The sequence below is a fragment of the Alexandromys fortis genome, unplaced genomic scaffold, assembly GCF_014885135.2.
Source record: "Alexandromys fortis isolate MF-2015 unplaced genomic scaffold, M_Fortis_MF-2015_v1.1 scaffold_2_26212498_36691700, whole genome shotgun sequence".
Lineage (NCBI taxonomy): Eukaryota > Metazoa > Chordata > Mammalia > Rodentia > Cricetidae > Alexandromys > Alexandromys fortis.
In genome coordinates, this window is record NW_026067931.1 from 4,349,567 (window position 1) to 4,377,257 (window position 27,691).

The 27,691-nt window shown below is 45.2% G+C and overlaps 1 protein-coding gene across 2 annotated transcripts in view; it reads left to right on the forward strand.

Annotated features, from left to right (window-relative positions):
• The window catches only part of Bach2 (BTB domain and CNC homolog 2), a 336,584-nt gene that overhangs the window by 176,489 nt on the left and 132,404 nt on the right, over positions 1–27,691 (forward strand). The window contains exon 3 of one of the 2 annotated variants that reach the window (XM_050145479.1): positions 2,286–2,434. The exons of the other annotated variant lie outside the window; for it this stretch is intronic. The gene's annotated coding sequence lies outside the window, so the exon portion shown is untranslated. The remainder of the gene's footprint in view (positions 1–2,285; positions 2,435–27,691) is intronic. 2 annotated transcript variants of the gene reach the window in all.

A 27,691-nucleotide genomic window follows, 5' to 3' on the forward strand; every position in this document is an offset into this window, starting at 1 on the left:
TTAGCTTTGCAAATGCTAGTTGTACAGTCTCAGCGTCTGAAGAGCTTCTGGTAAGTGTTCCTGTTACTAGTGGCAATTTTGTTTTTTATTCCCTCTCTGGCCCCAAGCAATTAGGAGAAACAAAGTCTGCTGTTTGAGGATCCTCTCATCACTTTGTTTCTTTATCCCCTATGAGTGTGATGGGCTCACAAATTAACTGTGCACCTGATCCTGGCCAAGGAAAAACCTCTAGAAACCATTCCACCCACTTAGACTCCGGATTGTCAGGAGAATGTCTCCCCAGTTAAAAAGGAAGTCACAGTGAGCAAATAGTCCATTTCTTGATAGAACTTTGTTCTTTGGGCCTTTCTTGTCGTTATAGAACAATTCAGACTTTAAGACTGCTGGAAGAGATGAATTTAGTTCATCAGAATATAACTGAAAGGGCTCACACCCTGAGTCCTCAAATCTTAGCCATTTTATTGTATGTGCTGGACAAATAAGTAGAGTGTATAGACAGAGTACAGTTGTTCCATCTCAGGAACACTGGAAGTGGGAAAAGTGGTCCTCCCAGGGAAGAGCACCCTAGCCGACAGCCCTGAAGACGTGCCTGTAGGTAGCATTAGCCAGAATGAATAAGTGTGTGTGCGTGCGTGCATGCACATATGTATATACACTTATACAATAGCATTTAGTGAAAAAAGAGGCCACGAATTTGAAATTTTTGGAGGGGTGGGGGGGTTGGAGGGAGGAAAAAGAAGGGAGAAATGTTATAAATTGTAACCTCAAAAATAAAAAAAAATAATGATTTGTTTTTAGCAAGAAACAAAGAACATTGGCTGTGGCTCCAAAGGACCCAGGTTCAATTTCCAGCACCTAAGATGGCTCACAACCACCTGTAACTCCAGTCTCAGGGGATCTGATACCATCTTTTGGCTTCCACAGGCACTACATGCAAGTAGAATACACAGACATACATTCAGGCAAACACTCTTTCACATAAAATAAAAATAAATAAAATCTCCAAAAAAATAAAGGAAAAAAAAACTCATCAGAACACCTTAGAAGTTCACATTGCCAACCTTGTATTTGTTTTTCTAGAGAGCCCAGCAATAGTCAGAAACCACGGCAACCTGAAACTCATATGGCTCTCTTAGGTGTCACTTTCAGAGAAATGGTTAAGATGTGTTTCTGTGGAGTATTGCAGAGATATTTTAAAGCATGATTTAATAACTGTATAACACAAGTATAATATTTTCTTTCATAATTAACTAAAAAAGTTATGAAAACAGTCTCCAAGTATGTTTGTATATCTGAAAAGAATAATGGTCCACAATTCAATTCTAAATTTACAAGGTTTTCGGGGTGGTGTGTGTATGTGTATGCATGCGTGCTTGCGTGCGTGCGCATTGACTTCTTTGGGAGAAAAACTTTGCCTGAATTAATGTAAGGTGTTATTTTGTTCCAATTAATGAATCACCCTATGTTTTTGCATAGAAACAGTGAACATGCTTATCTGTGGGGTGCTTACCTTGGACAGTAAGAGTGGTTACACACTTGTAAGGATAATATCATGGTAGTTGCACCCTGTACTCTCAAATAAAAAATAAATACGAATTGTGTGGTTATCCGAGTGCAAGAGTTACCGTGAAGGGACTATAAGCCTAAGTGACAAAATATCCTTAATAATTTATTGGTCATGGTTATCATTATTCATTATTTATTTCTTTATACTCTGACCTGTTTTTATGTGATCTACAATAAACATTAACTCATCAGAGAAAATAAATATTTCTAGTTTTATGGATGAAAGTCTGATATGAGGATATGAGGTTGGGCTAAAGCCAACCAAATCGTACTGATTTGAAGATGAACACATTTGAGGCATCATGGTCAGCCAGGATTCACAAGTTAATGATGTCTTTTAGAATCGCCTCTAGTTAGCACATCCTCTTAGGTCTCTAAACTGGGGTGTTTGGATTTGTTGAAGAAAGCCTTCTGAGATGATCCAGGAGATGATAAAATGATTAGAGATTGGCCACCCCGAGTTGTCTTTGGGTTCAGGAGAGCATGCGGTAAGAGATGCTCGCCTGCAGGAAGCACCTGGGGAAGAGGTCTTCCGCTTGAGTAGAGCCCAGATATTGGTATCCAGGGCGATTTTGTTGCTCTGCCTATGTGGTTCAGTCGAGAGGCATGCCAGAACCATAGTGGAGTACTGTATTGCTCAAAGAGGAGGAGCTGTTCTGAGGCAGGAGCATTGCCATGTGCAGCGTTTACTGTAGTAATGGACTTTCCTTTGGGTCTAGGTGGATGCTCACTGATCTGTCACAAGGTTGCCTCGCTGAGCGTTGGGGTCCATGTCTGAATGGATCGCTGTAGCCTTCACATCTCTGCCTCTGCCCCGTTCCCGGCATCCTAAGACTCGAAGCCAGGACAGGACCTGGGGAAATTATATGTAAGTTTTTCCTAAGATTGCTTTTTCTCACCTACACAGGGGTAAGTATGAGGTGACGACACCGGGAACCCACGCACACAAAAATTGCCTTTCTTTTAACAAAGCATCGTGAGAATTGCAAATGAAGCAGGAAACAAGGGCTGGATTCCCTAGAGTCCTGCTTCCTTAGCCTGGTGGTTCTCAAGTGTTCGCTTTCATGACCAGCAGGTCTGAACCAGTAGGTCTGGTGCCAGCCAGCAGTCGGCTTTGCTAACAGTTTCCAAGTGATGTTGGTACAGTTGCTCCAAGGCCCTCGCTTTGAGAATCACTGCTTTGTGTGTGAGAGGGGTGGATAGTGATGTTAAGAAACAATACATTTTAATATTAAATGCATTAAAATGTAGAATCTGGCTGGGCAGGGGATGGCATACACCTTTAATCCAGGCACTCAGAGGCAGGGGGATGTCCATTAGTTGGGGCCAGCCTGGTCTACAAAGCAAGTTCCAGGACAGCCTGGGCTACACAGAAAAACCCTGTTCTCGAAAAACAAAATCAATCAAACAAACAAACAAGTAGAACCTGTGCTTAGTGCATGGACGCGTGTCTCAGCAAACAACTTTAGGGCTTGCACGGCAGCTTCAGCTGGAAAGTTCAGCCTGACCACTCACCAGCTCCCTTCCTATAGTTCTGACCATTGTTTGTCCTTGGGCTTTAGAAGGTCAGAATAATAGTGTGGCTGTTAGCAAGGGCCACAGTCCCTTGTCAGGTGTGTTTGCCGTGTTTGGTAGGTCCAAAGGGAAAGTCCTTCTCCCAGGGTTCAAGAATCTGTTGCTCCCCTCCCTGCTACGCTGACATGTAGCTGCATTTACAAGGGACACATGAAGGGAGGCACACCTCCAGTAAATAACCCATCAGCAGGGCCCAGCTGTTATGGGTCTCCGAGACTTCAGTACTGGCAGATTTTATGGTCATCTCCTTACTGTGTTAGCTACCAAAAGGATAACTGCTTACCTGCCAAAGACAAGGACAGTTCACCCAACACTGATTTAAAAAAAAAAAATTAAGTTTGGCTAAGCAAATGCTCACTTGGATACAGTTAAGTATACATACAGATCTATACACATGCCTGTACACGTGTTGTATGTTTCTAAGTTTTCACTGTAGAATTATTAAGTGTTTTTCTTTTATTTCATTAAATAACTGCGGATATAAAATTGTAATAGTGCTACTGTCCTGTCCAGGAACTGTCTGAAGAATTTCTGGAAGTTTTAAATCTGTGTGTGGTAATACACTATGATTTCTAACATTTTATTTGGGTGTGGCAAGTGTGGTCACTCAAAGTAGCACTTGGGATTTGCAACTCTTTTAATTAGAACACTTAAGAATTGAGAACAGTCACTGTTAATAAAGTAATCGCCACCCAACTGTGTTATGCTAAGTGAAGTCAGCTGGACGTGTTCAGCGTTGGCGCTTATATGAGGTGCCCGGAGCCGTCAAACACACAGTCCAGAAGTAGACTGCTTGCTGTCAACAGTGGGGCAGAGTTGTGGCGTTTGTGGTTTAGTGGGTCCAGTGTGGGCTGGGAAAGTTGACGTTTTGGTAGTTGATGGTGGTGGTTAGTTGCACAATAATGTCTATGTTCTTAATATCGCCAAACTGTCCATTTAAAAAGGAATAAAACAGCATTTTAGGTTATATTCTAACGCAGTCTTAAAAGCAACTAAATAGCAGCGCACACTCTTCCTTTTAAGAAGGCTGGTTCTTGACAGGGAAGCTGAAGCTTCCCGGGGTGCGGGGGCATCTGGCATGACTCTCCCATCCTGCTGTCTTTTATGTCACCCCCAGACACAGCGAGGGCAGAGGCTCAACCACAGGAATGGAATCCCTGACATAGCAAAAATGCCCCTGAGGGAAACTATCGCAGGAGTTTGCCGTTAACAGTCACAGTCTCTACCAAACTCCACACTGTGTGGCGGAAGTTGCCTTGCTAGGGTGAAAGGAGGTATGTGGTGAGGATGCTCCATTTCCCGGGGAGGTTCCTGGGCCGACACAGCCTGGAGCAGTGTCATGGAGCTGTGAGCCTGACTCTTGCTCTTAATGGGTCTTCTTGCTTGGTGGAGGTGACCGCATGAGAGAAACCAGCCAGGGAAGAAAGACCCACCTCCGCCCCCGTCACTGTACTGCTGAGAGGAGCAGGCATTACAATGCCGGTAAGTCCCGGAAGAGGTCAGGGAGCGACCCACCTGTAGTCCAGTGGGAAGCACGGCTTAGTCCACCCAACACTGGTCATCTCGCTTTTTACCTTGTCTCGTTTCTACAAAACTGGCCTGGAAGCCCAGCCAGCAGATTCCCACTGGGACTGGTAGCATGTTTTCTTCCGATCTTTGGCTGTCTTTAGACTTTATCCCTGGGACAGGCCATACCTAAGGATCCAAGGACAGATACCGATGGATAATTTTCAGTTTCATTGACAGGAAGTATAAGTGTGTGTGAGGGTGGGGGATAAGCGCAGAAGCCAGTGTTCTAAATGATTGTATGCCCCCCCCCTAAGCTATTAAGGCTTCTTGTGTGAATGCACACCCATACACATGGAAATTTGGCTTAAAGAAATGGTATGACCAGAATGAAGATTAAACAAAGTCATTGGAATTCAAGGATGACACATACTAACCCATCCCCTCCTCCTCAGGCTAGACTTTCCAAACCTTCTTGGAAATCAAGTCTTTGTTTTACTTAGGCTGTTCAGGCCATGGCAATGCTTCAAAGGCTTTTGGCTCAAATGCTATGGGGGAAAACAGTAAAACTAAAGTTTACTGTAGAAAGGAAAAACAGGTGTAAGGGAGAAGAAACTAAGGATGAATTCACCTCTGCTATCCTCACGAACCTACAGCACCTAAATATGATCTGAGATCATGCAGACGTAGAATTTAATCAAGATCCATGAACCCCGTGAGTTCAGCTGACACAATTGCAGCACCTGTTGGATTTCCCCAGAAGAGACCAACAAGCAAGATAATATGCAGATAAAATGACACACAGTAGAAAGAACTCAGGGGCTCTGCTTATTGGCCCTCCTGTTCCTTAGAAGTTCCAGATGCTGGCATTCTCCTGAAGGTACCTGAACGGAGAAAACCAGGCCATGGGTTGGCTAACCTTCCAACTCCACACCCCAGCCCTTCACACTCCCCATCCTATTCTCACATCCACTTCCCTTCTTCAGAGATCAAGGCTCAGAAAACAAGACAGCTTTAGTTTTCTGTGAGGGAGGGACTCACCGGAGGGTACTGCAGCTTCAGCCTCTTCCATGCTGAAATCAGCGAGAGTAGCTGAATGCGTTAGAATTAGATCTGGATGTTGCTTTCTAAGGATCTTCGCCAGAAAGCAGCTACTCCTTGTCGTTAAGCAGAATACCAAAGCAAGCATCTCCTCGTTCTCTAGTACCAAGGTTTCCCTGCACCATCAGAGACTCTAACACATTGGCACAGGATAGAAAACAACAACACAGGAAAACTTTCATAGGCATTCTTGAGAGAACGGAGTCTTTTCCAGGATTAAGGGGTAGATTTCTCTGTGTGTTTTAGGAATAATCTATAAGCTGTGACATAATTGCCTTCAAGAGTGATGCCGACACTAACCCCATGGACACAATTTTTGAGTCAGTTCTGTTGGTTTGTTTTTAGAAAAACGTTTGATTCGATCGTTTACAATAGACTCTGTTCACAATTATAGTCTATTCACGGAACAATCAAAATTAATTTTCATTTTTGCATGCATGCTAATAGTACAAGGGGGTGATGTTGCCAGCATGGGAGCATATGTTAATATACTAATCAAAACCTCCAGAGTCTCCAAAGAAGCTGAGCTGTACTGCACTGTGAAGTTTCCTCCCAAGTAATAGCCCCGGCCACATAAATGCTTTATCAGTTTATTCCAGTAGCCTCCAGCCCACTGAGTACTAAAGAGGTGACTGAGGGTGCACCTGTCACTAGTGAAATGACACTTCTCACTGCTACAGGGGAATTCAGGGTTCCCTTTTGTGGGTTCTTAGCCGCATTAATAAAAGAATTTTAAAATGGGCTCGGGCTAGCACTATGGCTTAGCAGTTAAAGACGCTTGCCACCACCTGACAGTCTCAGTTTGATCCCTGGAACCCGCATGGGGGAAGCAAAGAACTGACTCCTGGAAGTTGTCCTCTGACCTCCACACCTGTACCGTGATACACATTTACACACATGTGTGCACACACACTATATATGTGTGTGTGTGTGTGTGTGTGTGTGTGCATTTAAAAAAAACAGACTCAGAAGGAAGCTCAAGGATGTTTTTATTAGAGTTTGAGAGAAAACCACTGGGCAGGCAAGAGGTGAATCTCAGGGGCTTCTGGGAGGAGGATGGTAGAAGAGAAGAGAGAAATCATTGCCTTTTTAAGATCGTTTTTAAGAGCCACCATGTTCAGCATCGGCTTTGCACGGCAGCAGGGCACAGGGGAGGTCAGAGAAAGTGAGAGTGTCCAAAGCATTCCAAAGACAGCAAGCGGGCTGCCGAGCTGGGGGAAAGCCCCACAGAGCTGGGCCGTAAGGTCCAGGCCCCTGGGTTTCATAACACCCCCTCCCACATTTGTATGTCACAGGCTTTGGTTTTTCTCACATGTTCTCTTTGTTAGATGAAACCCAGACGAGGAGGGGCTTCCAGTCTTTCTGGTCCCTCTGGCTTCCTTCGTATGTTAACCTTGGTGTAGCAGTTCTAACACACTCTCCTACCAGACCACTGAGCCTTCATGTTGAGGGCACGATAGCAGCTTACCCTTCTAGGAACCCCGTTCAGACACGAGCAGGCCTGGTGTCTGCAGTAGGGGTGACAGGAAATGCAAAGAATGGGTATGTTGAGACGTGTTCCTGCTCTTCTGCCCGTAGGACATGGTCTGTGAAATTCTGCACGCTAGCGAGGTTATTGAAGCCCTGAATCGTTGGAAGCTCTTGTGTCTAGAAGATTTTTTCCCCTATTCCACACCTGATTGACACCAGGTCGGATTATTAAATGAGTCCTATATTTTAACTATTCTAATTCCTAGAAAAAGTCACAATCCAAAAAAGAATTGTTTCCTCTTGGCAAAGCAGAGGTAACTTTGCATTTCTTCTTACAAAAGTAAACAACAGCTTCGCCCTGAGAAGCATGTCAGCCAGTTTATCGTATGGGTCTCAGGGTACCCTTACACAGCCCAGACACACTGAATAATACTGTCTTTCGTAAGTGGTTCATCGTGGATGAGATTTCATTAGGTACATGTTTATACTACATAAGCTGAAGTCACATAAAAGAATAAAATCAAATGTTCCTTCTAATCTAGCTACCAGGATACAAGTTACCTATACCATGGATTTTTGTGTATTTCTCCAAACCATTTTTAATCAACAAGTTCAAATTCGTAAGCAGTACTCTGTTCTGATTATACCGTGCAACTTGAAAATAGTGGCATTGATTAGACATCATGTTACAGGACAAAGATCTCCTTTCTTCTTTTCCCTTCAAGCGCTATTACTCAGCTCTTACACAGACACGTGTGGACTCACCCATATCTTGATCAGGTGGAAGTGTCCCTAACCCATCATTCTCATTCCTGCATTCAATTACAAAAAAAAAAAAAAATCCAGTGGACTTGCAAAACCTTTGCAACTTCTGGATTCATAAGAGAAAGATTTGCTTGTGTACAGATGATTTTGGTGTTAGATCTGGTCACAGTGCCGGGTTGCTTTAAAATCCATAGTTAGTTCACAGTAAGCCAGGATACGCTGACACAGGAGAGGCTGACTTGGAGCCTCCTTCCCCCGTTCCTCATCCATAATCCAAACAATATGGATTCCAGTAAAAGTCTGATTCCACTCAAGTGTCTGCCTTCTTGTGTTTGGAGCCAGTTTTCCCCCAGCCTTGCCTTCTTCCTTCCTGAAAGTGGTCTGCCCAGACCACTGTGCTCTGATGCATGGCTCTCGGAGTCTGAAAGTCCTTGCTGCCCTGTAGAGAGGGCATCAACTTCAGGTTGGGATGACTCCCACACTTAGCCAGGGCTAAGCAGGGGCTAAGGCCCTGAGAGAAGAGCCAGGTGAAACCTAAGTGGTTGTTTGAGGCTGGTGAGTAGTGCCGTTCACATTCCTTATGTTAGAATAGGAAGAATGTAGTAGGCAGCTGCTGGAGAGATCTGGTTACAAATTGGGTCTTTGGAGATTTTATCTTCTCCTATACACAAGATGCTAAGTTCCTTGACAGGGGGATTTCTTTGCATCGTTTAGATCCCCTGTGTCCTTTCTGGAACAGTGACTCTCTATATATAGATCAATGTGACTATTTCTATGGCTGTCAGGTGATCGGTGAATGAATGCAAGCCCTCCGGCTCTCTTGGTTTTACTGTCTTCACCCAGCAATTGATGGCACTTTAGTAAGCATCCTCAAGTGTGTTGGACATCCGACTGGGTACAGGTGTGGAAAAGCAGTGTACAGCACCTTGATCCTCCCCTGGCAAAGAGATGCTAATACTGATAACGAGAATCTGGCACCTTCATTTTCGATTTGGTCACCTTGTTTCACTGGGTCGGAGCACCTGCTGCTAGGCTGGGTACATCGCGAAGCCTGAAACCATCCCTCAGATTGCTAATGACATTATTTATGAATTTCTCATGATATTAATAGCCAGCCTTTGTCATATAACAAATTCGAGAGCATGCCAGGAGGGAGTTAGCTTTGTCATTGACATTGAGATTAACTTTCTCTAGACTAGTGAAAACTAAAATGTTCCTTACCACATAAAAGTTTTGCTTTCACTGTGTTCAGACCCCTCCCATCTGTCACAGCACAGTCATTTGGTGTCTGACTTGGGGGCGGTGTGGTTGTTTCTCAGTGGTGTGTGACCCACTTTTTCATAATACTTAATTGCCTCTGTTTTTACTATACAAGTCGGAGGCTGACGAGAGTGGACCAGAGCCCCAGAAGGACTTTCTGAGGCTTCTCGTCAGTTCTAGAACCACACAGGCAGAAGACGATCTTAACCGTGCAGGGTGTGCGTTCACCACCAGAGAGTGAAGGGGATGGCTCCTCTAGTTTCTGGACAATGAGCGCGTGCACAGGTAATGGTGCTGTTCTCGCAGCTGATTCCTTGTGTGTCTTAATTCCTTTTGCTGAACTGGACTTTGAGTCAACACCCGCATTGCTTCTCGGTTGTTTTTTAGGGAGGGGGCTCAAGAGATTGAGCATTTTCATCGGCTCTGTAAGACCTTGGTAACTTTTCCTTAGAGATCTGAGGAGGTTGCAATTGAGAAAAGCCTCTATCTTCTCCGCGCGCCTAGCAGAATCATCTTTGATGGTTGGTTGTTTTGTTTTTAGTGCTGTCGAGGTCGTTGTGTGTCAGCGTCAGATACCTCACCCCGCGGGGACAGCCACATGATAGTTAAAGGTTGGTCGGCTTCTGGCTGTGGAGTGGCAGAGTGTGGTGAAAGCCCACAGAAAGACCCACGGAAGGGGAGAGCTGGTGTGGGGCTGATGTGTTTTGCTAAACACTGGCCACTGCAGACTCAAAAGCAGATGGCAGCCAAGTGCTAGGCTTAACTTTGGCAAAAAAAAAAAAAAACAAAAAAATTCTCCAAGCCTGTTTTGTACCTGGTAGTGCTTCTGGCGTCACAGTTGTCCACGGGAAGATGTTAAAATAGCATTGTTTCGCAGCAAAATGTTGGAGGTCACCTGCCCTGATGTCACCTTTCCTGATTCACAGGAGAGTTTTTGGTGCACCTTTATTTACCAGAGTCTGTCTGGCGTGCGGTTCGTGGCACTCTTGTCTGCACACTGAATTACCTACTACCTTAGAGACCTGGAACAGGCCCGGAGATAAGTCAGCTTTGTTTTCCATGAAAGTCCTGATACAGAAAAAGAACGAAAGTACAAACAGTGACTGGAAAAAGTGTCACACATTGTAGCCACTTTGCATCCCTTGTTAGGACAAACCTGGGCTGGGTTTTTACATTGGTGAAGCTGCGCGGTAGGTGGAGCAGTGTGGGTGGCTCAGAAAAAGTAGCGGTTAGAATAAGATTTTCCATCGATTGCCCTTTGTGCCTGGCTAAAAATAAGATTCATACAAATCAGAATGTGTAGTGCAAGCAAAATCACTCTGTTAATTCTGATGACTGACTTGCCCACGTCTTCGCATCCGTCTAGTAAGGGGGTATATTAGGAAATAAGTGTCTCTGTTTAAATACCAAAGGGCAGCCAGGTTTTTTTTTTCTGTTTGTCTACACATGATGGTTTGTCATCTTCCCCTTCTAAAGGAAGAAAAGCTTAATTCACGCACATACAAAGTGTGCTGGTGATGCAGGTGGTGAGATCCCTGAGTCCATCTACACAGCTCCGGCCTCGTTTCAAAGGCTGTTGTGCGTATCCATCTTAAGGCTAATTGCTAGAAAGTTATTTCTTATCAGCTCAGAGCGGCGAGAAGAGAAGAGGGTCACTTAGCCGTGCTGCTCTAGAGATCAGAAAATGAATGTGCTAGGAACCAGAATCAGTGCACACCTGTCCCTAAGTGCTCTCCGTAAACACAGATGTTAGAGGAGCAGTTGACCACGTAAAAACTCCCTTCATCTGCCTTCAGAGTCCCCTGCAACCACAGTAGATGATAATGTCTCAGTCTGTGGCTAGACGGAACACCAAAGAGAAGTGGTGTCACAGGGAAATTTGTACCTTAGTGATCCCAGAGTTGGTGCTGTCCCATCCCACTGACTAAAGGGCTGCGGCATTTCCAGAGAAGGAGTGTCTGCAAGGGCACCGAGCTTTTTGGATTTGATGCAGTCTATGAAACAGATGCGTCAAGAGGGCAGCCGATCAGCAGCCTCAGTCATGAAAGCGTTATGTCCCACACCCCTGGCTGTGGCAGTCCTCTGACGCCGCCGCGGCTGAAGAGAGACGAGAGCTCTGAGAGAAGGGAGACCCTGGCCCAAAGCTTAGCCAGGAGACCTGTTGACCTGGACCTGTCTGCTTCGCCTCCCTAGACCTGAGCATCTTTTTCTGAAAATGGGAAAAGGCGCAGTCAGTCCCTGCATCATCGGGTGCCTGTAGGATTGGATGAGGTAATGACGTAAGGTGCGGAGCCGGAGCTGTGCGCAGTGAGCGATGCTGGTGTCGTTCTTACTCATGCTACTGTATCTTGACGATGTGCTGGAGCATGTCGGGACATTGGAGGTTCTCCTGTGCGTCTGTAGTAGAAATTTTAGGATTTCATGCACCAAGGATCAGCCTCTGGGTCACTGTTTCTCACGGAGAGGGTAAGGGCATTTACAGAGCAGTTAGGTTCTTTATAGCCTCCTAATGCTGCCTGCCGGGTTATTTGATTTCACAATGACACGGACACAGTGTGCGCTCCTTCCTTTGTAGATTAGCACTGAGCGTATTCAGTTATTTTTGTCCTCACACTATGCTTTTTATTGAAGCCTGGATATTTTAGTTCTCACATCTGTTCATGTTAGTTGTAGTACCTGCTGGTATACATTACGAAAGTGGCTGCGCTAATGTTGTAATCAAGCAAGCTTTTAAATATTTCAGGTGGGAACTAGCAAAACTTCAGGGGCAATTAGCTTCCATGGTATTGTCTCTCCCTAGAGGAAACTTGCATACATAATGATGTTGGTTACTGATCAGCCATTAAGATGACCAAATGCTAACAGGCAGAAGATGGTTAGTGCTGTTTTGGTTTTCATTATTTTTTAATTAATTATTAATTAAATTTTTGTTAATTATTCTGTTTCCTATAATGTATACATGCCCACCTCAGAGTCTTTTTTCCCCCACTGCCAGTTGTCTACTACAAAGTGAATCTATTATTTTGTAATGCAAAGGTATGGTTATAAACATCACATGACTTTTGGGTTAACCTTTAGAAGCCTTGGTTGGAATCGGACAGTTAAGAGTTCAGAGCAGGCTTTCCTTCAGTCTCCTTCATGACCTTCTGGGATGCTGGTTCTCATTTATCAAATTAAAGAAGAAATTGTGGCAGTGCCTTGACTCTGCCTCACCTGGGGCTTGACAAGAAGTGATGTATGAGACCAGTAAGCTCTGAAATGAACAGTTTGCTGGTTGCCGTGCACATCCTTCGTCATCTGTTTGTTTTTAACTTCGGGATCCTTCTCGTGATTATTCTACCATGTTAGGTACCACAGTTGATTGTAGCCTGTGTCTTAGTATCAGTAGATCCTCTGGATTTTAGTATCAGTACCTGGCAGTCTGTAGCGGAGACATTTCTTGGATTGACGACCGGGATGACTTGCCTTAGGGACACAGCCTACCTCCCACAGTGTAGGCAGATTGCACTTTCTACCTAGATTTCTCTTAAGTGAAGTGGAAGAATCCTTTCCCACAGAGCGCATGCTTCCAGGTGACTTCCAGAGCTCCTGGTGTTAAAGACACAGCTTCAGCATACACACATACACATGTGTGCACACATGAACATGCACAACACACACACACACACACGCCATTATCCTTGGCAGCCTCATTGCACTTGGCCACTGAAGCTTCTGTGAAAATCATAGCCAGGAGAAGATGAAGAATTAGGCTCCGGCTGTGACTTCCTTCCACACCTTTGTGAGGAATGACAAAGATTCTGAAATCCATCGCACTGATGCATGGCACAACAATGGTTTTAACCTGTCCTTCATGTGCAATTTGAGGGTAGTGGCCAGGCTGGGCTCATTATTCCTTTGGTTGAATAATATAAAGCATTTGCAATGGAGATTTACTCTAATGATGTATTTTAAGTGCATGTCCGCATTGCTAGTTTAATGCACTCAGTCATGAAATGCTTTAGAGTTTATGGCTAATGGATAAATCCTCAGGAAAAAAAAAAGTGAAATTTTCAGTAAGATTGACGTTTGGAGTGCGAAATATAAATCTAATGAGAGCATTTCAACCAAGGTTTGTAATTAGGGCTGAATAGAGTAAATTTGTACATGCTCACTGCAGAAGGGCACAGCAGAAGGTGAAATTGCATGCTCTACTGGGAGCGCACGATGAAGGCCAATGTATCAGTGTCAGGCCGTGACACCAGCGTATAAATGATACTGTCACCAAGTGCTGCGCGGAGTACCAAGGGAATTCCACTCTAGTAAATTACATTACTTAGACAGACCTGAAGGCATTGTGCTGGAATGAGAGGAGAAAAAGAGAAGGCTGTCAGCACACGACAGAAGATGCTGCCGTGTAACTGCAGGATAGACGTCACTCACTCGTGTGGGTATAGAAAGGCTAACATTATATCCTGTTAATTATTTTATAGAAGTGACATTCATATACAGTTGACCATAAGAGGATGAGTATCAGTTGGTTTCTGTGATCTGGCCAGTGTTGGGTTTTTCTTATTATTTACAGCTGGGTGGTAGTGGGGGATCAGGGTTTGCTCTTCATTTATTTTCTCTATTGTGAAAATCTAACCCTTTGCCCTCAGTTATACTGTTCATCCCACGTTCAACACCACTGTAATAAAAGCATGTGTGATTGCTGTGCTTAGGTGGAAGGTGCTGGAATCCCAGCTACTTGAGAGGCTGGGGCAGGAGATTGCCTCCTTTTCCCACTCCTTCCCTTTTGCTCCCCTGCAGTCAGGTGGGGCCACTTGATGGGTTGATCTCTCATAGCATTTCTGGACAGGAATTGGAAGAAGAAAGGGACCATGGATTGTGCTGTCGTTTCCTTACTTTCTGAATGTGTGCTGGTCCTCCTTTTGTCTGGTTGGATTCTGGGTACCAGTCCTCGAAGAAGCCCATCCAAGGCATTCTGGGATCAGTCACTCGCTTCTTAACCAGGAAATAAATGTGCCCCAGAGAGAATTTTCTGAAACATCAATGTTGACTTTCTCAAGCATGCGTCACACCTTGTCCTCGAAATGCCCGTCAGCAGCCTCTTGTTGAGGATGAGCTACATGAGGAAGACAAGGGCCCTGCTGGCACCTCCACACAGCTTAAATGGCAGAGCTTCCTAAAGAGAGGCCATTGGATGGCAGAGGTGGCCCTGATATTTGACTTTTAGTCTTTCCAAAATAACGCTGTATCCATGTCAGCATCATAGCTTCATCTGTTTTCTAGCTACAGTTGTAGACTTGATTCATCTAAACACGTGACTTAGTAAAGCTGGCGTATTTGGAGCACTAGGTTGGAAGGCAGAAAGGGGAGAACTCAGTTAAATATGGAATGGCTATTTCTATTTTATGCTGGTATGTCCACCTTAATATTTCAAGGGGAGTGGGAGGAAAGAGAATATGAGCAAAGAGGTCAAGACCATGATGGGGATACCCACAGAAACAGCTTATCTGAGCTAATGGGAGCTCACCAATTCTGGGAGGACAGGGAAGGAACCAGCATAGGACCAAACTAAACCCTCTGAAAATGGGTGACAGGTGTATGGATGGGGCAGACTGAGGGACCCACTGGCAGTGGTACCAGGATTTATTCCTACTGCTTGTACTGGCAGCCTATTGCTTGTATTTTGGGAACCTATTCTCTTTGCCTAGATATAGTAGGGAGGGCCTTGGAGCTTCCCCAAAGCAATGTGCCTACCCTTTCTGAGGAATAGATTGGGGGTGGGGAGGAAGATGAAGGGAATGGGAGGAGGAGAGAGTGGGAACTTGGATTGGTATGTGTAATGAAAAGGTTAGCTTGTTTTCTTTTTAAAAAAAAAAAGAAGAAAAGAAATATCCAACAAGAAAAAAATAATATTTCAGTGGTTGAGTTCTTGCCCAGGACATGCAAGGCCCTATGTTCCATCTCTGCTGCATGGGGTGTGCGTGTCAGTCTGTGATTCTGAAGTGACGTCTGTGTAAAAGCTTCATGCAGTGTGGCAGCGTCAGGTGCGTGTACAGGCCCAGCTTACAGACGGATTCCTCATGAGCTGTGTGGGCAGTCAGTCTCGCCTGCACCAGCACACCCCTGGTTCCCATTGTATCTCCCTTCAGCTCGTGTTATGTCTGTGTGTTCCTTCCATCCAGTGCATCAGTAAGGAAATTGTATGTGTGTTGGTATTGTTTTGTTTTTGTTTCTGTTTTTTAAAATCCAAACATTTTAATTTTTTTGCTTTATAAATAATACCATTAAAAATTTCTACCTCCTCCCCTCCCCCCATTTTCCTCCTACTTCCCCCCTATCCCTCTCCTCCTCCCCCTCCAGTCCTAAGAGAGGGCAGGGAACCCTGATTGCTCTTTGGGCTGACGAGGGAGGGGGACTTAATTGGGGGAGGGAAATGGGGGGCAGCAGTGGGGAAGAGACAGAAATCTTTAATAAATAAATAAATAGAAAAAAAAACAGTGCCATTATCATTGGCTTCTCAGTCAGCCCCCATTGTTAGCCACATTCAGAGAGTCCGGTTTGATCACATGCTCCATCAGTCCCAGTCCAGCTGGCCTTGGTGAGCTCCCCTTAGATCAGTCACACTGTCTAAGTGAGTGGACGAACCCCTTGTGGTCCTGACTTCCTTGCTCATCTTCTCCCTCTTTCTGCTCTTCAACTGGACCTTGGGGGATCAGTCCAGTGCTCCAATGTGGGTCTCTGTCTCTATCTCCATCCATCGCCAGATGAAGGTTCTATGGTGATATTCAAGATATTCATCAGTGTAGCTATGGGACAAGACCAGTTCAGGCACCCTCTCCTCTACTGCCCAAGGACCTAGCTGGGAAAATCCCCTTGGACACCTGGGAACCCCTCTAGAGCCAAATCTCTTGCCAACCCTAAAATGGCTCCCTTAATTAAGATCTCTTCTTCCCTGCTCCCATATGTGTGTTGGTATTTATTACACTGTCACATACATTACTTTTTTCTATTTTTATTTTATTTTAAAAACTATCTTTTTTCGTTATACACACCAGTCCCAGTTCCCACTTCCTCCCCTCCTCCCATTCCCTCCTCTTACTCCCCCACCCCACCCTCCATCCACTCCTCAGAGAGGATAGGTACATTGCTTTGAGGAAGGACTAAGGCCCTCCTTACTGTTTCTAGGCTGAGCAAGGTATCCATCCAAAGACCAAAATGGGTTCCAAAAAACCAGTACAAGCAATAGGGATAAAGCCTGGTCCCACTGCCAGTAGCCCTGCAGTCGGCCCCAGCCATACAACTGTCACCCACATTCAGAGGGTCTAGTTTGGCCTATGCTGGTTCCTTCCCAGTCCTACCAGAGTTGGTGAGCTCTCATTAGCTCAGGTAAGCTGTTTCACTGGGTGTCCTCATCATGGTCTTGACCTCTTTGCTCATATTCTCATTCCTCTCACTCTTCAACTGGACTTTGGTAGCTCAGCCCAGTGCTCCACTGTTGGTCTTTGCTGTTTCCATCAGTTGCTGGATGAAGGTTCTATGGTGACATTTAAGATAGTTATTTATCTGACTAGAGGCCAAGGCCAGTTCAAGTACCCTCTCCTCTATTGCTTAGGGTCTTAGCTGAGGTCATCCTTGTAGGTGCCTGAGAATTTCTCTAGTGCCAGGTTTCTTGCTAGCCCCATAATGGCTCTCTCAATCAAGATATCTCTTTCCTTGCTCTCTGTTTCCATCCTTCCTCCATCTTGACTATCCTGTTTCTTCAAGTTCTCCTACCTCTTCCTTTCTTCCCTCCTCCTCCCCTTCCACCCTCTCTTCTCCCCCCACACCTATGCTCCCAATTTCCTCAGGAGATCTTATCTATTTCCCCTTCCCAGGAGGATCTATATATGTTACTCTTAGGGCTCTCCTTGTTACTTAGCTTCTTTGGGGTCATGGACTATAAGCTTCTTATCCTTTGTTTTACAGCTAGTATCCACTTAAGAGTACATACCATGCTCATCTTTCTGGGTCTGGTTAGCTCACTCAGGATGTTTTCGTCTAGTTCCATATACTTGCATGCATATTTCAAGATGTCACTTTTTTTTTTACCACTGAATAATACTCCATTTTGTAAATGTACCACGTTTTCTTTATCTATTCTTCAGTTAAGAGGCATCTGTGTTGCTTCCAGGTTCTGGCTATTACAAATAATGCTGCTATAAACATAGTTGAACAAATGTCCTTGTAATATAAATTGAGCATCCTTTGGGTATATGCCCAACAGTGGTATTGCTGGGTCCTGAATTAGGTTGATTCCCAATTTTCTGAGAAACCTCCATACTGATTTCCAGAGTAGTAGTACAAGTTTGCCTTCCCACCAGCAATGGATGAGTGTTCCTCTTACTCCACAACCTCTCCAGTATAAGTTATCATTTGTGTTTTTGAGCTTAGCCATTCCTACTGGTGTAAGATGGTATCTCAGAGTCATTTTGATTTGTATTTCCGTGATGGCTAAGGATGTTGAACATTTCCTTAAATATCTTTTGCCATTTGAGATTCTTCTGTTGAGAATTCTTTGTTTAGATCTGTACCCCCATTTTTTAGTTGGATTATTTTTTTGATGTGTAATTTTTTGAGTTCTTTATATATTTTGGAGATAAGTCCTCTGTCTGATATGGGGTTGCTGAAGATCTTTTCCCATTAAATAGACTGCCTTTTTGTCTTATTGACTGTGTCCTTTGCTTTGCTTTACAGATTGCTTCTCAGTTTCAGGAGGTCCTATTTATTTATTGTTGCTCTCAGTGTCGGTGCTACTGGTGTTGTATTTAAGAAATGATTTCCTATGTCCATGCATTGAAAGCTAGTTCCTAATTTCTCTTCTATCAGGTTCATATTTATAATAAGGGTCTTTAATCCGTCAGGACTTGAGTTTTGTGCATGGGGATAGATATGGATCTATTTTCATTCTTCCACCTGTTGACACCTCATTATACTAGCACCATTTGTTGAAGATGTTTTCTTTTTTCTATTGTATAATTTTAGCTTCTTTGTCAAAAATCAGGTGTTCATAGTTGTGTGAATTAATATCCAGGTCGTCAATTTGATTTCATTGGTCAACCTGTCTTGTTTTTATGCTAACACTGTTTTTATTACTGTAGCTCTGTATTAGAGCTAGATGTCAGAGATGGTGATTCCTTTATTATACAGGATTGTTTTGGCTATCCTGGGTTTTTTGTTTTGTTTTGTTTTTCCATATGAAGTTGAGGATTCTTTCCAGGTCTGTGAAGAATTGTGTTGGGATTTTGATGGCAATTTTATTTAATCTATAGATTGCTTTTTGGTAGGATCGTCATTTTATTTATACATCACTTTTTTCCTAACTTCTTGGTGATAGCCTGCCATCAAACTACAACTCTGACCTGAACCCTGGTGAGAGCACCTTCACGGCGTCTCAGATGTTTTAGCTCCTCTCCATTCTGAAGAGCTTCCTTTGTTCCTGCTGCCCTACCCATATCTGACTGCTCTCTCTTCTTTTTCTTGCATTAAATTGGAAAGGGAACAGGGGGAGCTCCTAAGGAGGAATAGGTCTGTGGAGGATTGTGAGTACTCATTCAGAAGCTATTCTTAGTTTCAAGAAATATAATGAAGTTGGGCTTTAAGTCCTGCTGAAGCTCCCATTAATGATCTTGCTACCTGCCACCTGATTCTGTTTTCCCCCAGGACGCCCGGTGTTGTCTCCCTAATATTCTGAATGGACTGCCTTCTAAGTTGGGCACATCCTGAAAGGCAGTGAGTGCTATTGCAATGATGATTCGCTAGTGGATCCTTAATTGTCTCTGTTCTTTTATTTCCTCAAAAGTCTGCGCTCATAAACGCTTTCTGTATTTATTTCTGTAGATATGGATTTATCATCACAAGTCCTCCTGTTCACATAAGCACGTTCCCCACCTTGTCATGACAGGGTTTGCAGCCGACAACTGCTGTCTTAGGCTGTTGGGTTCCTGGGTTCCCACTGCTGCAGATGAGAGAAGAATGCAAACGACGGAGTCCCACCACCACAGATCCCATAGCCACATTCCCGTGAACAATGAAGGCGTTGTTCACATGCGACATAAGGACGTAAGCATTCAAACAATAAGACCTCTTGTGAGATGCATTGAAATACGCACTGCAAACATCGTGAGGTTCTCTGTCTCATGGAAGGCAGTTTTTGCATGGGTTCGAAATACCCATTACCTTCATTAACAGCCCTTTAAGAAAGGAAAATCACCCGTCTCGCTCTAGCTTTCAAGTAATTTCTGCTCTAAGGAAAGCTAAAGTGCATTCCTTTATAGAAAGCACACACTATAATTTATGAACTCACAGTGCTCCATTAAGAATTGCAGCTTATCCCCCCCCCACCCCGGCACCTAAAGTGAAAACTCCATCTGTTTGACGGAAAAGCCCTTCTTTGTTTGAAACTTATTTCATAGTGTGTGTGTGTGTGTGGTTTGTGTATCTGTTGCACACACATGCACCTGTCACTGATAACATGTAGAGGTCAGAGGACAACTTGCAGGAGTCATTTCTGTCCTTCTGTCCTGTAGGTCCTGGGGATTGAACTCAGGTCGTTAGGGTTGGCAGCACATACCTTATTGAACCATCTCACCCAGTCCTCTTCTTTCTCTGAGTCATATTTATTTCTTCCAAATGCAACAAGAATCCTTTCGTAATTAGATTCGTAGTGAGGTTGTAAGGCATGACAATTCCCTAAACATTCTGGCACTGCTGGAGCATGGGGAGGGAGGAGTCCTGCTTTGAATTTACTTTAGTAGGAACCCATTTTTATTTAGTTTTTTTTATTTTTGTTTTTGTTTTTGCATTGATCCTTTAAGGGAGACTTGGTATATAAACTTAGATACTTGTCAGCGCACCTCAGGGTCTCCGGCAGACCCCAGAATGGTCTCGGTTTTGATGTTTAGCATATAACTTTGTATGGTAGTGGTAGAGGGCGCATAAATTGACTGGCCAAAGGTGTTCTGTTGAGCTGATGCAGGATTAAACTATAGAAATTGCCAAGTGTTTGTAGACGGCTCTATACAACAGCGTTGCAGAACCTCCTAATTGAAGAAATGTTTCATCTCCGTCTCTGTTGACAGGAAAGATTGCCTCCTGATAATTGCTTTGCTTAAGTGTCTGATAATATGCCAGGAATGAGTGCGCTCTGTGTTAGGTCATCTTTAATTATGCATGTACCACCTGTCAGCTCCAAGTCAGTCTCGGATTAGACACTTGCGGAGTCAGTTTGGGGAGGGTCGGAGGGAAGCCAAGGTGATCCCTTTGAAAAACAGCAAAAATAGCAGTAAACATCTCTCGTCACCTGCAGCTCCCTGAAACACCTCAGGGGCATGGCTCTTGAGGAGGAACAAGCCACCGGGACATCTGAGAAACTCCGAGATCTCACTGGAGCGAGATGAATTACCGCAGAGACAAATGACAGGAGAGGCTGGGAGCGCCTCCTCCCTTCGGCCATCTGCTGCATTTCCTTTTTACTCCTTCCCATCGCTGTAAATGAGCCAGGGAAGAGCTCAGAAACATTTTTATAAGCTATGTGAGGACAGGAAATATGTTAATGATGCTAGATTTCATACATTTGGGGGATTTTTTTTTCAGTAGCTGGTTGGCTTTTTTTAGAAGGACAAATGTGGGCTGGAAGACATGCTTGCTACCCTCTGTCAGCTTTTGGTAGTTTTATTCTCACTTTTCAGGGTTGTTTGGGACTTTCTGGTGGGATGTTTAGGGTTCTTTACTGAAAGTTCTGTTCTCTCTTCAAAAGGGTGAACTTCTAAAAGGCTTTTTTTTTCTTTGTTTACCTGTCAGAGGCTTAAGGGAAAGTGTGTTCGACTCCTTCGTATAGGTGGCCTTGGTTGGTTGCAGTGGCAGGCGGAGAAGGGGCAGGTGCTGCAAAGAAGTGACAGAATGTGCCTTATCCCATGGGGCAGCTCTCAGAGTGCAAAGGAAAGGCCCCACACTGAGTAAAGGGTCCTGAGACAGGTTTGCCCGAGACACACTTCAAAAGCCCTAAAATGCTCCATTTCAGACACATCAGAGTAGAAATACAAGAAAGTAAACCAGGTCCGTTGGTGGGGGGTGGTCCACACTGGCCTCCAGCCCCCCAGAGCATCAAGTACCCTGAGTACCGTTTAACTGCCATTCAGTGCTTAAGGTGACCTTTGCTGCCCTCCCTGATCAGGGCTCACTGAAGTGGGCATGCATCAAGGACATGCAGAGTGGCTCCGAATCCACTTACAGCCCAGTCCAGTGTTGGCCATTTAGTGTGTGATTGGTTCAGGAAAGGCTACACAGGACCGCCAGCTCCACACAGTGCACGCTTCTTTTTAAAGTGACTGCTGTGAGCCCATCCCTGACTGACGAGCATCAGAAAGTTAAGTCCCGGGAGAGCGGAGGGAAAGAACCAGGAAGAAAAAGCAGCACCGCCATATTCCCACTCCACGTTGCCAAACCCTTCCCATCTGCCTGGGAAAATCGTACGCTCTCTCCACCTGCCTGACTCCTATTTTGAACGTTATCTCCTCTAAGAAGCATCTTTAAATTTGTTCTTTTATAATTCCATGCATGCGTATAATGTTCTTTGATCAAAGCTCCCCAATTATCCTCTCTTACCTCCTTCACCCATCGCCAAATCCCTTCTTGTTCTACGGTCCTCACCCTACTTTTATGCTTGTCTGTGTGTGTGTGTGTGTGTGTGTGTGTGTGTGTGTGTGTGTGTGTCTGTTAGACCCCTGAGGAATACAATTGCAACCTGTATTGCTCATCTGGGAGGGGTGAGGCCTTGTGACCCCATCTCCATACGGAATACTGGTGGACCCGGTTTCTAACGGAGTCGCTGCTGCTCTGAGGCCATGGCTGCAATGGCCATGTCATGTCTACTATGGAACATTTACAGGACTCCTGATCTCCTCCAGCTCTCATTCTACCTGCTTCCTCTTCCTTCGTGTTGTCCGAGCTTTGGAGGATTGATATAACCGTCCCATTTAGAGACGAGCATTCAGCAATCACGTAGTCTCAGCGCGTTGACAGGTTATGGGTCCCTGCATTAACCGTCACCCACTTCAAATAGAAGCTTCTCTAACCGAGGCTTAGAGTAGCACCAGTCTGTGGGTGTAGGCATAAATATTTAGAATGCAGTTTGACACCATGTTTACTTAACAAAGCAACAGTAGTAAGCTCCCCCATAGGATCTCTGACCTCCAAAGTCATGGAGTTTGACCAGCTTTGTAGAACTAAGTATGAATTCCTCCCAGAGGGAGGGGCTCAAATCAAGTCAGGAAGTAGTTAGCTATTCCCATACCAACCATGCCACTACTGCACTAGTGGGTACGTCTGGCCTAGCAAGTTGATAATGTTGTTCACAGGTCCATAGCCAGGTAAGACAGTTGATGGCTTTTCTGTGCTAGCAGCCGGCTCTTTAAAGGCTATACTAGACATCAGGAGGATGCGTCCAGTTCCACTCCAGCTTGATCTCTGTAATGTTTGCAATTGGGATGTGTGGGGTCTTCAGCCATTGGGTATCGTCTCATTCTGGTGGGCACCCAAGAGGAATGGCAAGAACCTGGGTGGTTTGGGGAGCTCTGGGGATCTCCCTGACCAACAGTTCACAAGAAGGTATCCCACACCTCGCACTGGGACCTTGTTATATCACCAATATCTTAATCAGCATATCGTATATCTTGTTATATAACCAATATCTTAATCAGCATTTTTCTTCCTTTCTGGAGAATCTACTGCGCTCACCCAGTCCCTAGCAGGCTGCCTGCCTCCTGTGGTGTTCATCATAGCATCCTGCAAGGTCTGTTTTATGGAACTTTCTCAGAGGAAGAAAAATGTGCCATCTTAATTGTGACCAGGGAGCTCCGGGGACCAGGCAGTAATGATTTTGGTGGGTCCACAGTACCCGGGTCACATTAAGGATACTGTGACCATGGATTAGAGAAGGACAGTTACATATATGCGAGCTTCATGCCGGGCACACTGGAAGGACGATGGATTGTTAGCCTGGAGAAGGGAGGGAGATGGGAGGCCACAGTGGCCACCTTTAAATAGGTAAAACTCTGTTGCTCAGGAAACAGCAGAGGTGGCCTTATATGGAGGAGGTTTTATTTCAGAACAAGATTATTTGCACATGAAGCTAACCTACTGTGGCACCTGCACCTGTGACTTTCTTTGGCAACAGTGGCCCCTGTCACTAGAAGGAGGGGTATCTTTTAGTATTACATCTGGGGTTTGAGAATATGGTAAAAGGCCTATGCTCTGAGAGGCACAAATCAGTTAACCCTGACCTTGTGAAGGCCGAGAGCCCCTGCTGCATGCAGCCTCCCAGCCAGGATGGTTGTAGGGAGGCACGCCTGACGTCCAGGCTGGAGTTTGGGGTGTGATAGAAGACTTTCTTCCTCAGAGAAGCTGTACAGTGAGACCGAGTAACACGTGACGTAGTCCCATTGCACACTCCTCCTGGCCTCTCGCTCACTGCGAGCTGGAGAGACACCTTGATGCTTGAAACCTCCTTTCTGACCAGGAAAATAAATACACATAAAAAAAAAAACCCACTCAAAACGTTCACCTCTCGGGAGTTGCCGTGAGGTTTCATGGAGGCAAAGGAGCCACCTGGAAACCGATCTGTCCCTGGTACGCAGGACAGACTCCTCGCTTGTGGATTATTGTGGGCTGGGTGATAAACTGGGATCCTGTACACAGTCCCCCAGCGTGGGCATGGATATTGCTCTGTGGCGAGCACAAGGTGTGGTTCAGTCCTCAGAGGCTCCCAGCACTACACCTGCTGCAGAGGAGGTTACTGGGGCTGCTGGCTCCCCCGCTGGGAGCTAGGGAGCTGGAGCAGAGGTGCCACCACCTTCTGCTGGCCCAGTCCTCCCATAGTCCCAGGTGTCTGCCTGAGCCCTGTAGCCTGTTGGCTCCTCCTCCTCCTGCATGTCATCCCAGCATAGAGTGCTCACCGCTTTAGTTCATACCCCCTTCCCTCTCTCCTTCCATCTCATCCTAATCCTTCTTCTTTTTTATCTGACTTCCTTCCTGGCCTCATCTTCTTTCTACATAAGACTGTTCTGATGAATTTAGAACATCAAATGCTATTCTCAGTAATAACATTCACCACTTACATTGCTTTTTTAAATCGTATGTATGTTCAAGCCCAGGTTCTCGAGATCAGCCAGTGCTCTTGACCACTGAGCCATCTCTCCACTACATTTGTGTCTTACTTTGTGTGCTCATGTGTCATGTTCCCCGTCACCTGATGGGTATAGGGGTGTACATGTGGAGGTCAGGGGACAGTTTAGAGGAGGAGGTTCCCACCTGGCACTGTGTGGAACCTGGAAATAGACCAAAGGTCACAGGCTTAGCGGCCCGTATCTGTACATACAGAGCCTTACAGCCCGACAAAAGGAAAGTGTTTTTTGTTGCTTCAGGAGGAGGGGGGAAATGAAGCTTTCCGTGTGTCTCTAGACTTCCTTAACGTTCTTTTCTCCTGTGTTGACATTTTCCCCTTCTGTCATCCCTTGAGCTTGTAGTCATTAACTTGCCAGACACCCGGCAACTGATTGTCTTTATGACGTTGCTGGAATTAGGAGAGTGTCACTCTCAGAGAACCTAACCCGAATATTAACTCAGACGCAGCAAATTGCTAAATACACGCCTTTAAATGAAGAGCTTCAGAATGCCAATTTGACTCCCTTGTTCCCAGCCCCTGCTGTTGGAAGGGGGTGACAGTGGGCGAGGGAGGACGAATTTCTGTCACAGAACTGGCCTCTGAGTACACACAGCTGATCCAGCTGAAGTCCACAGCGTTTCCCGGGACCTGGTGGCGAGGTCCAGGCCTAACAAGAGGACAGTGGGCACCTGCCAGCCTCCAGGTGTGTTCAGTCCTTGTCTACAACTTGAGTGTCCACACCATGGTTCCTTGATCTTCTTATTCCCACCAGAACCTTATTCCTCCCAGGGTCTAGTTCGGTAAACGCCTGAGTAGATGGACAAGTGGAACGGACGAGGGGGGGAAAGGAAAGGAAGGGAAAAGAAAGAAACAAAGATGATGCTGATTCTATCCAGTGCTCAGTGTGGGCGAGACAGGTCCACATGGGGCGGGCAAGGCTCGAGGTACTCAGCGCATGAGGAAACGTAAACCGTGACTGCGAGGAAAGGTGGTAAACACGTCCAGGTGGAAGAGGCCATGCGTCTGCAGACATGCAGCTCCCCAGAGCTTTCTTCGCTGGTCTGTGTTGCTTTGTATTAAGCAGAATGTGACTTTAAATTTCCAGTCATTCCTAAGTCTTGAATCAGAATGTGGCATTGGTCCCCTTTCTAGGAAAGAAAGACAGCAGCCTCTTTCCCCAACTCTCAGACCCTGGTGTTCCTTTGGGAGCCAATAACCTGATGGGAAGACCATGACTCTCAGTCCTGGGTCTTTATCCCCCTCTTATGACTTAGTGCCTACAACCCCAGACTAAACGCCTCCCTGAGGGGTGAAGGACGGATTCTTGCCTTCAAAATAGCCCTGGGCTCTCCCAACAACCCCATGAGAAAAAAAAAAAAAAGTCTGAAAAAAGCTCACTGACAGCAAGGGTGCCAAATACATACACAATTTTACTACAAAATATAAAGGTGTTAGCTTTGTGTTTCTCAGAACACTTATATTTGTAAAAGCTTCATGCCACACTTGAGGTCAGTTGCTGTGTGCAGCTTAGTCAACTGCCAAATCCATGTACAAGAAGCTTTTGGCCTCCTTAAAAGAGAAGTAACTCCTTTTCATTTTCTTCAGAATGTTCTGACCTTTGTCTTGTTCACAGCTACGCACTGGTCTGGGATTTTTGTTTCTGGGTTTGTTTTATAAGCTGTTGCAAAGGCATTTGAGCCCTCAACTCCGTACTCTCCTGTTTCCCAGTACTCTGCACTGGCCTTAGATAGTCACCATGCTGCCTACAGAGGGCGTGGGGCGTTCAGTCTCCACCCGCAGAGGCCCCACAGACAGACCCAAACAGCTGGGACACGGATGCAAGCGGCAGGTGCCATCGATAGACAGGGCTGGGAGCGCAGGCATACTTGGTAGTGGTAGCAGACTCTTTAGACAGAGCAGTAAGGTGCCCCTGGTGTTGTCTTGGCATGTAACATCCTTGTATCTGCCTTATCCTTCCTGTTCCATCCCAGGGTTCCTGAGGGCAGGGGCTCTCAGATTCATCACTACGTTCTGTGGCGGCTTAGTCAATGGTCGCTTAAGCAAGTATGTTCTCTACCATGCTTAGTTTTTATCTTAAAATTAGTGTGACTGTTAAAAAGCTGTTTTTAGTTTCATATAAAAATGGAATTTGGGTACTTTTCAGAATTTTTTAACTCTTGGTGGGAGGGACATGCTAACTCATGAAAGGTTCTCAAACACTGGAGAAAAAGTGAAGTGACTTCGCTTATGCTTTGGCACAGCACGAATACAGGATTTTCCGAGAACCTTGGAAGCTGCTTGTTTATATCCTCTTATGTAGCCCTAGTGCCGAGAACTGTGCCTGACCTTTAAAGGGTACCTAATAGATACTTGTTGAGTGCTGGGGAGACCGCTCAGACGGCGTCTTCCACCAAGCCTGAAAATCCAAGCTCAGACCCAGTCTACAATAGGAGAAGGAAAGAATCCACTCCCTCAAGTTTCCCTCTGACCTCCATACACTTTCCGAGGCGTGTCTGTGTGTGTGTGTGTGTGTGTGTGTGTGTGTGTGTGTGTGTAATGTAATGAGAATTTTTAAATATAACATTCGTTGAACGAGTGATTAAATGCTGACTGAGCTTCCCCTGTGTGCTGAGTCCCAAGTTAAATTCTGGAGACTGCAACGATAAATAATGGGTTTCCCTTACCTCAGCGCTTGCCCTTCAAGAGTCAGTGCAGAAGACTAGTGACCCCGTGGTCTTCATCCAGTGCGAGAAGACCGTGAAGATGACGCCAGGGATTTTGTTTTGCTGTGTGAGTGTGATCAACCAGACATCATGGTGCACATTTAAGCCTCATAAAGGAGTAGAAGGCTGAGGCCAAAGATTTGCAATTTCAAGGCTGGCCTTGGCTACTTAGCAAGACCATGTTTCAAAAGGCCAGTGGCTGTGGAGCTATCTCAGTGCTAAAGGACTTGCCTCCCAATTGCAAAACCCTAAGTTTGATCCCCAGAACTGCTCAAAGGAGGAAAGGAGGGAGAAAAATGTTATAGTATATCCCTGAAACAAGAAAGAAGAAACAAAGAATCCGCTTTTGTCTCTCTACTCTACTCTTCTCCTTTTGTTTGACTCTAACCTTTGTACCACAGGGTTTTTCTGGGCAGTAGGGAATCATGATAAGCCCCAAGATACAAATAGTGCTAAAGGTAGCATAGGAAAGTCACACATCAGATTTCCAGGTCACTGGAGTTCCCATGTGCTCCTCGGCTTCTCCCAAGGAACG